General features: G+C 30.5%; 1 protein-coding gene across 5 annotated transcripts in view; it reads right to left on the minus strand.

The window, feature by feature from the left end:
* LOC107454023 (uncharacterized) overlaps nucleotides 1-18733 on the minus strand; it is a 229318-nt gene that overhangs the window by 81155 nt on the left and 129430 nt on the right. For all 5 annotated transcript variants that reach the window (XR_011636301.2, XM_087153189.1, XM_016071066.4 and 2 more), the window contains one exon: nucleotides 11504-11569. The gene's annotated coding sequence lies outside the window, so the exon portion shown is untranslated. The remainder of the gene's footprint in view (nucleotides 1-11503; nucleotides 11570-18733) is intronic.

Raw genomic sequence — 18733 nt, forward strand, 5'->3', positions numbered from 1 at the left:
GGGAATCGTGCAAAGAAAGGACAAAGCTGAAATTCCAATGCTTTGAAATGACCACCCACTTATGTCTCTTGAAAGAAAAGTGCTCTTTATGGAAAGAGCTTCCGACATTACAAAGTATTTATGTCAGATTTATTTCAAGGGAGGAAAACTTTGCTCCTTCAACAAGTATATTTTCTTTTAGAACCGATCTTTGATACAGAAATTCGTAGGTAGATCCCAAACTGAATGTTATTTTTTTTTTTGTGAGTTTTTCGGAACGTAGTTTGCCTGGTCATATATTATTAGACGTACTATAAGATTCTATGTAAAATCTTAATCATCACGTGATACTAAATAGCTTTATTGTTTTTACGTGACTGAAATCGGCTTGTACTTGTTTACTATTCCTATATCAATGGGCTAACATAGTATTGCAATACGCTAAAAATAAATACAAATTGGAAGTATATAAAAAAAATCCCCCGAATAAAAACCCATGACATGCATGTTTAACTATAAAAGTATTGCCTATAAACGCGTGCAAAACATGTCATTATTAAAACACTACAGTACGTCTAATAATTGGATTATATATATATATATATATGGTTAGAATTATTTACTAGAAATTCCTTTACTAAATAATTTCCTTTGTTAATCTATACAGTTTTTCCATGTGCAAATCCATTTCAGGCAAATCCGTGTTATAATTATCTTTAAAAAAATTTTCTTTGATAATTTAAATAATTTTTTTATGTGCTAATCCATATCGTGCAAATCCGCGGCTAAAATTATCTGCAAAACAGACAATTTATGTTTCTCTTTTCTATTTTATATTTTTTCTTAAATAAACATCTATCTATCGATCAATTTTTAAAATTATCCAGTATAATATTACCTTGCGCACATCCATTAAGGGGCCCATCCTTGGTAACTAACAAATCAAAGCTCAGAATAACAAATCACTTCAGCAGCGCAGTAAGAACGACACTTTAAAACCCTCTTGTTACACTCAATTTGCGCTTTTGTTTTCATCTTTTGTAATCAGGCAATCTTTCTGCGAAAACATTTTTAAATCATTCTTGAAAAATTTTCTGTCCATGTAAGTTGATCAGATTTTGCTACTCGCTTTATAGTCCCTTTTCAATGTTTTTTCTTTTTCTTTTATTTTATTTTCTGTTTTTACATGCTATTTTTACTTTTTGTGATCTATTTTATTTGTTGTTATTTTTATAAAAAATTTTTTTGAGTGCTCCTCACACTATTGTATTAATATATTTTGCTATGGCTTTATTGATACAATATCAGAAAGCATATATATATATATATATATATATATATATATATATATATATATATATATATATATATATATATATATATATATATATATATATATATATATATATATATATATATATATATATATATATATATATATATATATATATATATATATATATATATATGTGTGTGTGTATCATAGAGATTGAGCGATATTAATTCATGAAAGTAATAAATCAAACTCATAAGACAAATAATGCTTTACAAAATGTAGAAGTAGGGGAGAGTGGGGTCAATTGTAACATTTTTTACTTAACTATTTTTAACTAACAAAAAATCCAATATATTATTAGTATTAATTGACAGACGAGTAAAGTAGACTATCCTCCACTAGAAAAAAAATAAATACCTGATTTTAAATATTATTATATTAGTTATTAACAATTTTTGACAGTTGTGCAGTTGTTACAATTGTCCCCACTTACGGGGTCAATTGTAACAGTTCATAAATTCAACTAAAACATAGTTAATTATACATATTATCATAGTTGTGATATATTTTTTTATTGATCAAAATAGTAGTGATATTTTAGGAGTAAAAATAATAATGAGCAGAAACCTAAAGGGTTAAACTTTTAACTTTAAGGGGTTAAAAATTTTAATTTATGCTGTGAAAGGTGACAAATAAAATAATGCACATGCAACATAATATAAATGATATAGGAAACTATTGGTGGTTCTTAAAGAGTTAAGTAATGGTTTGTAAACATAAGATTATTTATTTTCAGCTGTTACAAACGTCCCTTTACTTATTGTTACAATTGTCCCCAAGACGCCATTTCAGCTTCATTTGTTAAAAACAATGCTAATTAATTAGCAAAACTAATCTTTTTTTTACTGAAATGTTAATTAAAGTGTCCACTTACATATTCGGTTACTAATTTTTATTTGTTTAAACAAAATTACTTTGTTACAATATAATATTCTAATACCAAAAAAAGTACTTGCGTGGCGTGAATATATCTTTTGTGATGTAACTCTTTCAAAAGTACATAAAAATCGTTGTCATCAGGGGTGTACATGTAGATTTATTAAATACACCTTGTGCGCCACCTAGGAACCAAATCTAGAACCCGACACTCGAAATTTTTGCTCTGTTACAATCGTACCCTGTTACAATTGACCCCACTCTCCCCTATATATTAATGAAATGCAGAGTTAAAATAAATATTAATGACATACATTCGGACACTGTGTCCAACGCTTCATAAGCGCAACATAAGTTATAAAAGAAATAGATTGTACCTTATGTCTGTTTTCATGACTGCGTAATGTGGTATGTGCAAAATACTCTGTTGTACAGTCCGCAAAAAAAAAAAGATATCAACCTGAATAACTTTCGTTCTAATGATCGGATTTTCACGAACTAAGTATCAATCTTAATGGTTCCGGGAGGTGACCTCAAATATGCTAATTAATTAGTGCTAATTATTAATTAAGTTGCGAAATCAGACACAAAAACGTACTTTCTCTGAATAAACATGTATTTTTTTTTACAAATTTAGAATCCAGACATTTGAATTAGGGGGGGTAGACAAAATCTTGAAAAAATTGGGTCTTAAATTGGGTCACAATAAAGGTTTATATATTTGGCGATAGTTCAGAAAACCGCCAGAAAAAGTCGCCAGCGCAAATTATTATTTTAAGGTAACCCATGGACTAATTCAAAAGAAAAAGACTTAATTTCACTAGGTTGCTAAGCAACTAATTTCTGACTGTAAAAAAAAAAAATGAAATAATGCCCTGTGATTGCTCGGAGAGGTTTAATAGAAATATCTCAAATTTAATAGAAAATGTCTCAAAGTTTCTAGGATATAGACAATTTTTAAGCCAATTTCTGTCCAAAAAGCAAATTTTTTTTTATTTTAATCTTCTTTGAAAAGAAAATTTGAATCGATTTATAAATTATTCATGATTTTCTAAGTTTTTAGAATTTAAATACATGAACTTTTTATCTGATATTATTTAGATTATGTTGTTTTTGATACAAAAATTAGAGGATTTCATACTAAAATCAAATTAACATAACTTATTATGGCTATATACAAAATTTTAGGGATAATCATTTTTACAGCTTTAATCGAGTGTTCTAGGCAAGAAAGTTTGACGAAAAAAAAGTGCTTGAAAAATAAAATGTATAGTGTATTGCAATTCTAATGCGCATTCACAAGGTTTTCTATAATTTACGATATTTCTTTTTTCTATAACTCAAGGAATTTCTGAATGTTCAGTTTTATTTTAAAAACGCTGAAATATGTTATGTTTAAGAATAAGATATTGAAATAATATGTTGCATATTGTAAGATTCATTGTTTAAAAAATCGCTTCATTTTGTAGAAATTTAGGTTACAAGGCTTTCTTTGAATAAAGATGATTAGTAAATACCATCTTCATGTTTCGATACATTCTGAAACTTACATTCGCAAATTCACCATAAAATGTCGCACAGCATATTCTTCAAATACGATTACAGCTACATTTACCACCAAATACTGCTACTATGATTATATTTGCTTTCTTATATATGTTACCGGCAAAGTATGAAACGCCGGTATTGAATAGAATCCCTCGGCAGTCTATACAATGCCGGATGTTTTTAGGCAAAGTATGAAATATGAGAGGTATTACATACTTTCCCTAGGCATTCTATAGAATGACAAATGTTATTTAGGCAAAATATGAAAAAAACATACTGATGAGGTCATTATGTTATATTAATGATGTGCATGTTACTGTGAATGATCGAAATCGGTGGTTGTTGACTTTCACCGGTGAATGTTGACAATAACATAGTCGCTTTGGTGAATGTTCGAAATATTTATTACATGCGATTTGATATTAATTTATTCGTGGATATAATTACCTTTATTCGATATTTTAATATTTACTGACGATAGATTAGAAGAAACATCAGTGTTCGGAGTAGCAGGCTAATATATATCGGGCAATGGCACTGAACCTTAAAAAATTATCGGTGTAGGATATACCGGGCAAATGTATACCGGGCAGTGGCAATTAACTAGAACTAGTATGACTAGACCTTCGGTAAATGTCTGAAATATATACTAGGTCTAGTTAAGTGCCACAGTCCGGTATACATTTGCCCGGTATATCCTACACTGATGTTTTTTTAAGGTCAAGTGCCTCTCCCTGGTATGCATTTGCCCGGTATACCCTACAATGATGTTTCTTCTAATCTATCGTCAGTTAAATATTGAATAAATGTAATTATATCAGCGAATAAATTAATATCAAATCGGTTGTAAAAAATATTTCAGACAATCACCAAAGCGACTATGTGATTGTTGACATTCACTGCTGAAAGTCGACATTCTCCAGATTTCGGTCATTCACAGTAACATTCACAGACAGGTAACATTCGGTCATTCACACAGGTGATTAAAAAATTACTTTTAAGATTAAGACGACATATAAGATGTTGAGAAATTTGCAATGATGTGAGAGATGCTTAAAAATGTTGACTACGTATTTTTATTAATATTTATAAAAAATATATTCAAGAAATTGATAAATATTTTATTCCAAATCTATTCATACGTATGTATATTATAAAAAATTGTATCAGTCATTGAGAAAAAAAACTAAAAAATAAAAATAATCACATTAAATAAGCAAAATCTGGTGTTTAATCATATTCAATCACAAGCATGCTTTTATAAAACTCGACACTCGTTGATTAAAATGTTTTATTCAAATTTCTTTACTAAATTGCAAATAGAATTTTAGACGACTAAAAAAGAAATATCGTATTTTATAGTTTTAAAAAAATAAAAATAAAAAGATTAGCAAACGATTATTAGCGAAAAAAATATGAATGAAATTTTACGCCACTCGCGCTAAGTCAAGTTCCTCGTAAGTTTATCACATTTTAATATTAATCGCCCCAATAAATCATTTCTTTATTGTCGCCAAATAATTTTTTTTTAAATAATTAATTTAAATTTTTCTCATTTTCTAATAAATAAAAACAATAGAAACTTTAGATTTTTCAATTGAAAAGTATGTAGATTAAAATGGTATAAAAAAATTCCTACCTTATAATTCAAAATTTTTTCATCCTCACTTTAATTAAATAATAAAAAATAATAAATAATTATAAAAAATTATTTTTTTCATGAAATTATCTTTGGGTAAAAGAGTTTTATGAGTGGGCGCAATTTTTTTTGAATTGCTTCATTTGTTTTTAAAATATGACTGAAAACGTAAAAAACGAAATTAACATTAAGGGGTCCAAACTTTGAATCGCTCTCCTGACCAAACTATGGGAACCACATTTCCCAAATTGCGGCTACCCCATATATTTTGAAAATAAGGAATCCAAATATGCAAAAAAAATTATATGTTTATTCAGAGAAAGTACGTTTTTTGTGTATGATTTCGTAACTTAGTTACTAGTTAGCACTAATTAATTAGCATATTTGAGGTCATCCCCCGGAACCATTAAGATTGACACTTAGTTCGTGAAAATCCGATCATTAGAACGAAAGTTATTCAGGGTGATATCTTTTTTTTTGCGGACTGTACATTTAGATAATATCAAGGCATATTATAAAAGAGTAACACAACCTATATTTACATCATCTGAAACAGGAAATTTAATGGTTAAAGTAATGGATCCGTGTGTTATAAATAATAGCCACGTTGTTATAACGCTTATTATTAATAATAACGACCATGAAACTGTTTTAAATTATTTATACTGTGGTGCATGATATATTTCTTTATGCTTTTACAATTTTTTTCATAAACGAATTGTTATTAAATTAAATCAATTCATTAATTTTTATTAAAATTTATGAAAGGCGAATATAAAATATTTTATTCTTTTCTCATGCAACGGCTCATTTTTTATTTCATTAAAAGTGTAAAACTTCTAAATTCACTGTCGCTACTCATCGAAAATCTATATATAACTCTTTATTCTTAAATTTCTTTCTACAAATATATTTCAGTTACATGGTTATACTAATTCTTATGTTGGCGATTCGCGATCTATTCGCGATACTACTAATCCTTATTGTTGGCGATTCGCGATCGCTAAAGTATTTTCAAACCTAATATTGATTATGCGGGTTTGGCTATGTTATCTTTCGATAATTCGCCCACCTTGAATCTCTTCCCAAGGGCCGGGATAGCCTGGTCGGTAGGGCGCTAGGCCCATATCCAAGAGGTCGTGGGTTCGATCCTCGCCGGCCGAAGACTCCCCGTGTAGTAAATGGTGACTGATGCACGTTAAATCTGTCGAGTCTCAAAGTCCTCCATGTTCCCACAACAAATCAATACCTCTGGGGGTACTGATCCAGGAGTTTCCTTGTCTTCTGAATTGGTTCAAAATTACAAGGCTACGGAGTTGAACGTAAGTAGTCGTAAACCCATGAAATTGGGTCGGCTGTTCAACGACGGTTATAAAATAAAATAAAATCTCTTCCCATGCTCCTAACTGTCCGCTGGGAACAATTCATTCACGTTCAATTTCCAATTTTTGCAGACAGGGGGTGCCTCCCAGCCGTTGAATATCATTCTTAACAGAATGATTTTGCATGCTTGATCCTTTTAAAAGGTTTTTCTTTATTTTTATATTTTAAATATGTTAAATATAATTTTTAATAAAATATTTTAAATATAATTTTTATATTTTTAATCTTCTAATATTTACTCAATAAATCAACTTTCTCTTAAACGATTTTATTCATTTCTCTGCGATCACATCCAAATTAAGATGTATTTGAAACAACCGAAAATATGCTACAGTGATGCCACCAGTACGAATTACGTAATTAATTTAAAACGATCCTCAGCCCAACATGCACAAAACTAGATTCAAAATGAGATCTTAATGTTTGGTTGCCAAATTAATTTAGACAAAAAAAAAAATGTTGTGATCGCCTCATGACGATCACTGGTTACCCATGGGTCAGATGCTTTTTCTTTCTTCGTTAAACATTTCAAATCATGGGTTGCAATGGATGTTCATATACGTGTTTCACAAAATACTTCTTCAGCATTCATATTTATATTGAAATCTACCGTCAAGTCAGTCATTATAAGTTAATAATGAAAAATACCTTCAATCATTATTATGTAAATGCATTAAGAATGACTGCTAGTGAAAATAAAAAGAAAAACAGCATCTGTCGCCATAACAACGCATGCAATGACAGCGCATGCGCACTGCTTACTCTTGAACACAGTTGAAATGTGTGGGGACGCCATCAAATCCAAACAGAGACCTATTTTGACAATTTGGAAAAAAAACATAGAATAGCGGATAATAAAGATACATAGAATAGAGGAGGGAAAAAAAACGTAGAATAGAATACTGGATAGAATTTCTATCTGCGACGGGAAAATGGAATGAAATCAACCCATTTCTTAAACGAATGATGACTGGGGATGAGAAATGGTTCATATACGACACCATGCGAAAATGATCGTGGTCAAAGTGTGGTGAAGCAGTTCAAACGGTGGTCAAACATAAAGGTTCATTTGGTGGGACTGGAAAGGAATATTACCCATTGTCAAAATGGGTCTTGTTTTGGGTTTGATGGCGTCCGTACTTTATTTGGATGTCATCACACTTTTCAACTGTGTCCAAGAGTAATGATAAACAATGCGCATGCGTCGTCATTGCATGCATTGTTATGGTGACCGCTGCTGTTTGATAATTTTTTTAGAATTCTTTTTTTTCTCTTTTTATTTTCACCAGCAGTCATTCTTAATGTATTTATTTAATAATAATTTATAGTATTTTTATATTCCTTTTATTATTAACGAACAATGACTGTCTTGACGGTGATTTTAACATAAATATGAATGCTGAAGAAGTATTTTGTGAAACACGTACATAGCGGAAGGATATGAAATCCAATCCGACGACAAACATCCATGGAGGCAGTTTTTTGCAACCCAGTGGATTTGAAATGGTGTGGCAATTAACACCCAGAAAGAAAAAGCATTTGACCCGTGGGTAACCAGTGATTGCAATGAAGCAATAATTTTTTTAAAAAATTTTATTATGAGATGCTACCGTAGAGTCAAACAATAAATTTGGATCTTTACTATCAATGACTGGGCCATTCGAGGCTAGTGCTTGACCAGAGTTGGCCAACATGAGATGTGTTGTGTTCAAACAGGGCAATGCCAGCCCACACAAGTCTATAGTGACTCTCCAGAAACTGTGCGTCCTTGGTTGTGGAGTTTTGATACATCCACCGTATAGTAGGGACCTGGCAACAAGCAATTTTCTTGCATTGAAAAACTTTCTTATGATAAAAATGTGGCATCAAATGGAGTTGAGAAATTCAATTACTAGAGATTTTCGCCAATAAAAATCGATGAGAGAGTCATAATGAAACTGAATTTTAAATGGCAAAAATTTTGGAACGAAACGGTGCCTAATGGATCGAAATTGGTAACCCAATATATATATATATATATATATATATATATATATATATATATATATATATATATATATATATATATATATATATATATATATATATATATATATATTCGTTTGTTTACGGAACTAACTATTGATTTATTGAAATATAGCTGATTTTAACTTAAAAAAGTGCTAGCTTTCATTTGTTCTGAAAATATGTTAATATTTATGAGGCTTCTCGGCAAACGGTGCTTCTATTTTTTTTCCGTTTAAACTAAGGGAGTAAATCAGAAGAATTTTTTAAAACCTTTTTTGCTCCCTCTTCCCTGTGAAAGAAAAAAAAACCTATTCACTTGCGAATAAAAGAATTATACACTGCTTATCCAATATGGAGGAAATACAGTAATATAGTTTCAAGTAATTGCAAAAAATAGTATGATTTTTATTTTTGGCGGAGACTTTGCTTTGGTACAATTTAAAAAAAGAGAGAAAAAGACTTATATATATATATATATATATATATATATATATATATATATATATATATATATATATATATATATATATATATATATATATATATATATATGTGTGTGTGTGTGTGTGTGTGTGTGTGTGTGTCACACTTTAACACTTGTTCAGAACCCTTTTGTATGTACATTTTTAGAGTCTCTGTCAAAGAGAAATAAAAAAAAAGTAAAACAATGGACATAAGAATTAAAGAAATAAAATAATATTCAAGCGAGGGAAAAAACAAAACAAAAACGTTTCGGAAATCTATCAAATCAAGGGGAGTCAATCAAGGGGCAGTTGACAGTGAGCTGGACCTACCCTCGTGAGTACGGTAATTCAGCCACTGAAAACCGCCGTGTAGTAAATGGGTACTGGCGCACGTTAAACCTCTTGGAACACAAAGTCCTACATGTTCCCATAGCGAATTATGCCTCTGGGGATACTGAATTGGGATTGATCTCTCTTTGGCGCAGGTCAAAATTACGATCTGTGAACGAATGGTTATATGAATGGGTCCACCCTATAAACGGGTGTGACGTATGGATGAGGCAGAAGTTAAATTTTTAACCATGGTAAGCCTGGAAACCATAGAAGGCCTTTACGGCCTGGGTCAACAACAACATCAAATCTAGGAGTTATCCATTAAAATAGAAAGTGATTCTTTCTTTATCAATTTTATGCCAGTTACTCAGTTTTTATCTCAGTTACTTAATTTTATCACTAAGCATTGTTTCAATAAAATGTTATAAAATAAAAATAAATATATTTAAAGAAATTTACACTATTTTATGTTGGTAGAAAATTTTCATGGTATTATATTTCTAGATTCCGATATTCTGATTTATCATTGACTCTATTTTTCCAAAAATGTGCGTATTTTACCAAGGCTAAAGAGAATAAATAGAAGTTCACTCCTCTCTTAGAGCTGAAGTAGAGTGCCTAGAGTACAATACAGGCATTCTAAGCTGAAGCTACGATTTCCCTCCTCATGACGTCACTGTGTCCACAGATCTCGGAGATCGCAAGCAAAGATATTATGATAACTTTGCATCTTTCGCTTTGTAAAAATAAGGTTTCTGATGGTTATTAGCTTTCAAACTTTACGTAATTAACACATTATTTTCGTTCATAAGCATAATTCAAAAAAACTTTCTTGGCCATTATATTAAAAAAAAATAACATTTTAAACTTATAAAAATGTTTTACTAGTTGGCGAAAATGACACTATAAATAGTTTATTTTAAAAAGTTCGGTTTTAACTTTAATTAGTAAGAAAAATGAAAGCATATATCGACACTTTTTTTATCTACATATTCTTTTATAACAATAAGTTGAGTTTTTAGAATCCCTGATTTTAAAATATGCCGTTAATAGCAATTTGCTCATACTTAATCATTAGAAAACATCAATCTTAAACGCAAATTACTGAAACAAAATAATAATTTAGGTTCATAATACCATTAGAAATTTTGCAATTGTTTATAGACATTTAAATTTACGATGATATAATTTATAGATATTTAAATTTAAGAGAATATAATTTTTAAAAACAATCAAGAATATTTGGAGTAACTACATTAAAAAATATGTTATGAAATTAGGAGAATTCATATATATTCATATATATTCATATATTCATATATATTTTATTTATACTTTTTATTTACATTTTAATTTTCTTTGATTTTATCCATTTTTGAATTTTTTTCACCTGCCTTTCTTTTTGAAGTAACGAGGCGGTTTCTATTTAGATAATGAATTTATATAAAAGTTCTTAGCGACAGAATAAACGTATTGCTGTTTTATATTAACTGTGTCATTTCGGAATCCATTCTTTACATAGTTGCTCATTTACTTTAGGGAACACGCTGAAAATTATATTTTTTTCCTTTTGTTTTTCCATCAAAATTTTTTCAAGTTGCAATAGCGCAAACTGGCATTTCGATAATAGTTTTAAATTCTTGTAAATTCACTGCAAAAACTGAGGAAAGTCGTTATAGAAAATAACAAATGTCTTAGAATATCTCGTAAAAAGAAATGCTCCAATACTAGTTAGAGCTAGTAAGGCCGAAAGCTCCGTTCTTGAAGTAAAAGTGCGAGCTTTGATCCAAAGTCACGTCACTAGAGAAAATCGGAGGATTTGAGCGGCGAGAGCTACTTTAAAGGAGTGAACCAGCCCTTCTATTCTCTTTAGCCCTGGTATTTTACAGTGTAAAAAAATGTTTAGTGCATGCGTAAAAATAATTTGAATGTACTCACTATTTTACAATCTCATATTCCTCAATAATGTTAGTGAAACAGGCTTAAGAATTGATGGCGGATGACCTAAAAAGTAAGAGAAAATTTAGTACACTCGATTTAAATTTCGAAACATTTTTCAAAATAAAAACACAATTTGAGGTGATTGAGAACAATGTTCCTGAAATATGACAAAATATAAATAAAGATAACCAGTGAATCAGCAGTATGTGCAGTCCGTGGCTAAATTATTAGACGTATTATAAGATTCTATGTAAAATCTTAATAATCACGTGATACTCTATACAGCTGTATTGTTTCTACGAGACTGTTTGCACTTGTTTACGTTCGTGCATCAATCCGTTAAATGAGACGATATATAATATAAATTCGACGATAGGATAAATGAGACGATATATTATATAAATATAGAATATTTATTATATCAAGCATTATATGAGTACACTATTATAACCATTAGACGCGCAGTAGTTTTTTAATAATGACATGCTTTGCACGCTTTTATATACAATACTTTTATATTTAAACATACATATGAAATGGGTTTTTATTCGAAAGATTTTTTTATAGACTTCATATTTGTATTTATTTTTAACGTATTTCATTACAATGTTAACCCATTGATACAGGAACGTAAACAAATGCAAACAGTCGAATATAAAAACACTAAAGCTGTATAGAGTATCCCCTGATAATTAAGATTTTGCATTGAATCTTGTAGTGCATAGAATAATTTTGCCAGGGACTGTACAGCGTGCAAAGGAAGGAAAAAAAGTGAACATCTTGAATAACGTTTAATAGGATTCTCACATACTAGGACTAACGGATTATACGCTGAGAGCAGACGGTACTTTAAGTGACGTCACGAAAACGTAATTTCTCCATTTGGCTGATTTCTTTGCCTTCAACCTATGGAGCAAAACCAACCGCCATCTGGAAAATCCAATAGTCAGAAGAGTGATAATAAAATAGAATAAAAAGAATCTTTTGGATATTTTGCAGTAAAAATGGAATTAACAGAAAAGAGAGAACAAAAAAAGTGTTCTATGTAAAGATGAAGAAAAAAAGAATGACCAATGGTCGCTCGCATATGCTTACTTTATAAACATAAAGACTTACAATTTTAAGCAAGAATTAACACAATAAGATATTTGTATTTCATATTTTAGCATTGATATCAGATATGAATGAAAATGTTTCTAATTCTGCAATTTTTCGTTTATTATTGCTCCCTTAAACGACTGAAAATATATCCCCCGCCGAAAAAAAATTCTCATAAAAGCGGAATTAACTCGTTATAAACATTCAATTCTTTAATGAGAGTATGAAGGGTTTTAATGCATGTTGTAGGGAGGTTACCTCCTTCTAATATATACATATATTCGAAACGTTTAAATAGGCCGGGATAGCCTGGTGGATAGGAAACTGGACTCACATTTGTGAGAACGGGAGTTCGAATCCAGCTTGTGCTCGTTAAATCTGTCGGGTCACAAAGACCTCCATTTCCCCATGACAAATCAATACCTCTTGGGGTACTGAATTGAAGATGGACCGTTCTCTGGTTCAGGTCAAAATGACAATCTGTGGATGAATGAATGAATGGGCCCTATCCTTTAAACGGGTGTGACGAATGAGTGTGGAAGAAGTCAAATTCTCAGCAATAGATGGCACCACTGGAAAACAAGAACAATCGCACCCCGTCTGTCTTAATGACTGACAACAACAACAATAAACGCTTAAATTACAAAAATGAATATTGAAAAATTGTTTATATCAGCAACAGTACAATAGTTCATTAATCGAGTAATATGTATCTATAATTTAGAAGGGTGTTGTGTCCCCCCAAAACTATGCCACTGGATAGTATTTTGACGGTGACTTTTATAATTGACGCAATACTTCGTCTGTGACCTTTTTTTTTCGTCTGTGAAATCTTTGTTTGCCAAGATGGACTCATTTGAAGAAAATTGGCAAATCTTTAAGTGCTTGTTTTAAAAAGAAATGGACGCAGCTAAAATGCTTATATAAGAAAATGTATGCTGAAAATATATTTTCAAAGAATTTCGTACTTAGTTTATTAAACACTAAGCATAATCGTTACAAGACTGGGTATGTTATCCAAGTCAAAACTCCCGATCAGAGAATTTTTATGGCTGGTTTCAGAGCGATTCACGAGGTTCCAACATCGTTTGATGGTCACCATCATCCAACGTTTTCCATTACGTGTTCATGGTTTTCGATATGCCAGTAAACTTCCATCATTCCACGATGGAAAATGCTACTTCAATGCTATGATGGTTAACCATCAAGAGAAGTTAAGACTCTCATGGACCAACAATCCGTGATGGTTCCAACTGTTTTACATTTCCATAATGGGAATTCTTGTTGATTCTGAGCAATATACCATCAAAACAATTTGGGTTTTTCTTATGTCGGACCATCTTAAATCAACATTGGGATGATGGTTGTTCATGATCGCTCCAACATTTGATTTCTAAGACCCTATGATGGAAATTTGTGTTGGTTCAACACGAACTAACCATCAAAACAAGTTGCTATTCCTATTTTGGACCATCATAAATCAGTTCGAACTCCTGCATTGAGGTGATGGCTACTTATGTTGGTTGCCATCAAAAAATATAATGGTTCATGATGGAATTGTTGATCGTTACCATCCATATTATGTTCATCCACCAATGGAAAACCATCAGAGATTTTGACTTACAGATTTAGATTTCCTTCGTAATCAGAAATAGTTTTAAAATATCTGAATTTGAACTGCATCCATTTAATTCCACTATTATAGAACCCGGGCCAACTTTCCAAAAATAAATGTTGACTTTTAATAATTTTCCAAATAAGACTCATTTTAAAAAAAATATTCTAATATAATATCTAATCAAATGGACGACAACACAAAATGAATGTATTTAGATTGAATATAGCTCATTCTTTAAAAGAAAAACAATTTTCATAAAAAAAAAATTCTTAAAAAATGGAATCATATGTTAAAACACGAACTAGAGCTGATTAAAAACACAACTCTGTTTGAAAAAACTACCAATTCTAACGTTAAAAACGTAACAATTTTTTAATAATCTTAAACATAACAGTTCTACCCAATAATAAACATCATACTCAAGAATGAATCAAAACTGAGAAACATCGGTGGCGTAACTAGATCACTTAAAAAATACTACAATAACGAAGACGCAACTAGATCACCCATCGTTTTGTAATTTATCATCGTTTTCAAATTCCAGAAAAATAAATGATCGCTTTCAACATCATATGCTATGTCCATGCCTATTTTGAACTGCTTTCATTTTCTTAAGCAAGTTTAAATAAAAAATAATAATCGTTTAAAATAAAATCGTTTAAAATAAAAAGATCACCGACGACATGCTACTTCGAGCTTTTAATGTATTCCTTTTCCGGGTCCCTCTATCATTTTAGTTTCTTTTATTTTTTTACTATCCCCTTTTATAATTTTTTTATATTTCCTTTATTTTTTTAAAAAAGAAAAAAAATTGAATTCCCCTTGCAGAAAAAAAAAATGTGAAAAGAAACAAACATTGAAATTGATAAGTTTAAATTGAAAGGTTATAGGGTAGCAACCATCTTTTAAGTTTTATACTGAAAAGTGAAGACGATGCAGCGAATTTAAGTTTAAATTTTTAAAATTCTTTGAGGTATGAGAGATGATTTTAGAAAGTGGTAAACGGCAGATACTGCTAATAAATATTTTACTTAAAGCAACACTAAAAAGTTAAAAAAAGAATAGAAGGAGAGTTTCGTCTCAAAGTTTCTCTGGGAGATAAATAAACGGACCTCCAAGCAGAAGATATTTAATTAAATTGAATCCCCGAGGAAGGAAGCATCTTTTATGAAGCATCATTATAAAGTTCAATATTATTTTTAGTTCAAGTATGTTGCAGAAACATGAAATATATTAAAAAAAGGTTTTGCAATATCATAAAATATTAACGTACAGTTTCTCGGTACAATATTAAGTTTTTACGTTTAAAGTTTTTTATTTCTCATTTTAGAAAATGTAAGTTATCTTTGAAAACTAAAAAGGGAAGATAATGCAAGTTCTTTTTTTACATCTGAAAATACAAAATTGTGAATGGATTATAAGTGTTTTAACGCTTAATGTTTCAGGAATTGAGTGGTACTTTTAAAAAAATATTTAAACACATCGAAATCAAGAAGAAAAAAAATCTTAGCAATATTTATTGCAAATTCTTTGTAAACTTTTCAGCATTTTCTTCTCAAAGCAATGTTTTTAGAATCAGTTTTCACTGTTAAATATTATTATATATACACTCCGTGAAGATTCCACGTAAAAATTATAATTACTCAGGTGATACAGCTTTACTGTTCTTACTCGGATGGATTTGCCTTTGTTTACTCTCCTGCATCATATGGGTGAACATCGTCATGCAATATGCTAAAAATAAATACAAATAAGAAGTGTCTCCTGAATAAAAACCTATTACTTGTATGTTTAAATATAAAAGTATGGCCTATTAACTCGTGCAAAACATGTCATTATTAAAAAAAGTATAGTGCGTCTCATCCTTGGATCTAAATATTATACTACACTAATATAATGCTTGATATAATAAATATCCTATATTTATATAATATATCGTCTCATTTATATAATTGTGAAATTTGTATTATATATCGTCTCATTTACGAACGTAAACAAGTGCAAAACAGTCTCGTAGAAACAATAAAGCGGTATAATAGTATCACCTGGTAATTAAGATTCTGAATAGAATTTTATAGTGCGTCTTATAAGGGACAGCATAAGGACAGTAGTTTGTGATAAATATCATGTATCAAACATCTCGAGGGGAAGGGGGGCAACAGCAAAATGTTCTGAATACAGTAAATCTTTATTTTGATGGGATGAAATAGCAAAAGCGTGCTTTATTTAAACAAAATACGGAAAACCACAGCAAAGAACAAAATATAAAAAAGCAGGGCTCGAAAAGCAGCCCGTCCGCCCGTCCTCGGCGGTCAAAAATATCCCGCGGACAACAAATTTCTAGAATCCGACGTCCGCGCGGACTGCCATTTTCCCGTTAATGTTCGTGATACATTTTCAATTTTTGTTATCTTACAAGAGTCTAAATTGACCCTCTGATCTAGAAATACAGCAACACACTGATCATGGTGGAATTGATGTTTTCTCGGTCTGGGAGTACTACAGCGGTTGAAAGAGGCTTTTTAGCAATGAACTTACAAAAAAACACATTACGTACTGGTCTTAAACAAGAAGCGTTTAACGCAATTATGAACATCTACCTAAATGGAAAACCCCTTTCAGATTTCTATGCAGAAATCTCTGCAAATCATTGGCTTGATTGTGGAACTGCCAAACGTCATACTTGATTCATTTAAAAAACGCAGTACCCTCGGATAATTTGACATTCCAGATAACTTGACCTTTGTCATTTAAATTATTTCATAAAGGAAATACTAGGTTACTATTAGTAACCTAGTATATACTATACAATGTAATGCGTATTACTGTACAATGTAATCCTAGTATTTGTAATCCTAGTAACTACTAATTCATTGTGCAATTTATATAAATGTTTGTAATAAATAAGAGAAAATTATATTTTTATTTATTTAGAAGCGACGGGTTAGTTTCAAAGGAGGACGGGTACATTGTTGAACAAGCCGTCCTCGGGGACGGGTAAAATTTTTGAGTTTTTTCGAGCCCTGTAAAAAAGAATTTAGAAGGGAATTATTTTAGTTTATTAATTGTATTGGTCTTCCAGTTTTGTACAAGAACTATGATTGCTTACTATTTTTTAACCGGTACAAAGGACGGATATTTAAGTTAGTAATTTATATAGATTGAAAAAAATTATATAAGTATTAAATCTTTTCAAATTTTATTTCTCTTTTTTTTTCAATTTTATTTTGTATTTGAAAAAATAAATAAATAATCTAAAAGTGCTTTCTAAAAAAGTATTAGCTCTTGAAAATATTAACTAGTATAAATCTTACTTAGATATTTGCGATTACTTAGTGTTAAAATTTGGTTTTGTTTTGATTAGTTATTGCGATGCTCATGAAATATCTGCAGATTAGAATTAGTAATAAAATGTCGATTAAATTTAGACTATTTTTAAATTTTAGAAACTTTTTGAAATTTAATTTTTATTGAATTTTGATAAATATGAAAAATAAATTGAAAAAAAATTATCATTTTGAAATTATATTGAACTTAACTCATGATTAAAATTATTATTATTACAAAATTTTATGAAAATAGTTTATAATAAATAACTTGCTATAAATTTCAATAAAATTTGTTATATATTTGGTAAATCATAAATTTCAATTTTAACAATACTTTACAAAATTGTTACAGAGTCAAATAATTAATAAAATTTTGAAAATCCATTCTTATTTAATATTTTTGAATCAGCTATTCTTTTAAAGCAACGAATGAGGTATGTTTTATGCATCATAAAAATAATTGTTTTAGAGAAATATTTTAACATTATAATTAGTACACTGGTGTGCAAAACTTAAGCAACAAGTGCGTTTTTTGTCATAACTCTACAAGAAATCATCCGATTGACATGAAATTTCAATATGATGTACATTATTTTGCACTTAAACGATGGTAAAAGAATAATGGCGCAGAAATGAATATAAAGCTTAAAGTAGGGTATGGAACAAAAAAAAGGCTTTATTTGACATATAGTGGCGTTATACATGATTGCCTGAAGAAGCGTAAGTACAACTGGCAGATGTTCCCTAGTATGGGATATGCCCTCCTCTTACTGTAATTGTTGCTTGGCATCGTCTCTCCATGCTAAGCACCAGATTATCCAGGAGTTCTTGGGGGTAAACGTCTCCATTCCTCCTTTAACGCATCTTTCAGCTGATGGGTGTTTCCATGAGGATACTGTCGTGTCGCAAGACGTCTCCATAATGCATCCCACACATGCTCTATGGGATTTAGATCTGGAGAGTAAGCTGGCCAATCCATTCGTGTGATATCTTCACTTTCCAGTAGCTCTTGAACATTAGCAGTACGGTGTGGCCGGGCATTGTCATCCATAAAATTGAAGTCTGGTCCAATGGTCCCTCGGAACAGACGCACATGGGGTAGGATTACGTCATTGCAGTAGCGGTCTCCAGTTACAGATCCTCGGTCGAAGATCTGAAGCTCAGTCCGCCCGTTCAACATAA

This window comes from Parasteatoda tepidariorum, chromosome 1 (genome assembly GCF_982258835.1).
Source record: "Parasteatoda tepidariorum strain Cologne lab strain chromosome 1, Ptep-v5.0, whole genome shotgun sequence".
Classification (NCBI taxonomy): Eukaryota; Metazoa; Arthropoda; class Arachnida; order Araneae; family Theridiidae; genus Parasteatoda; species Parasteatoda tepidariorum.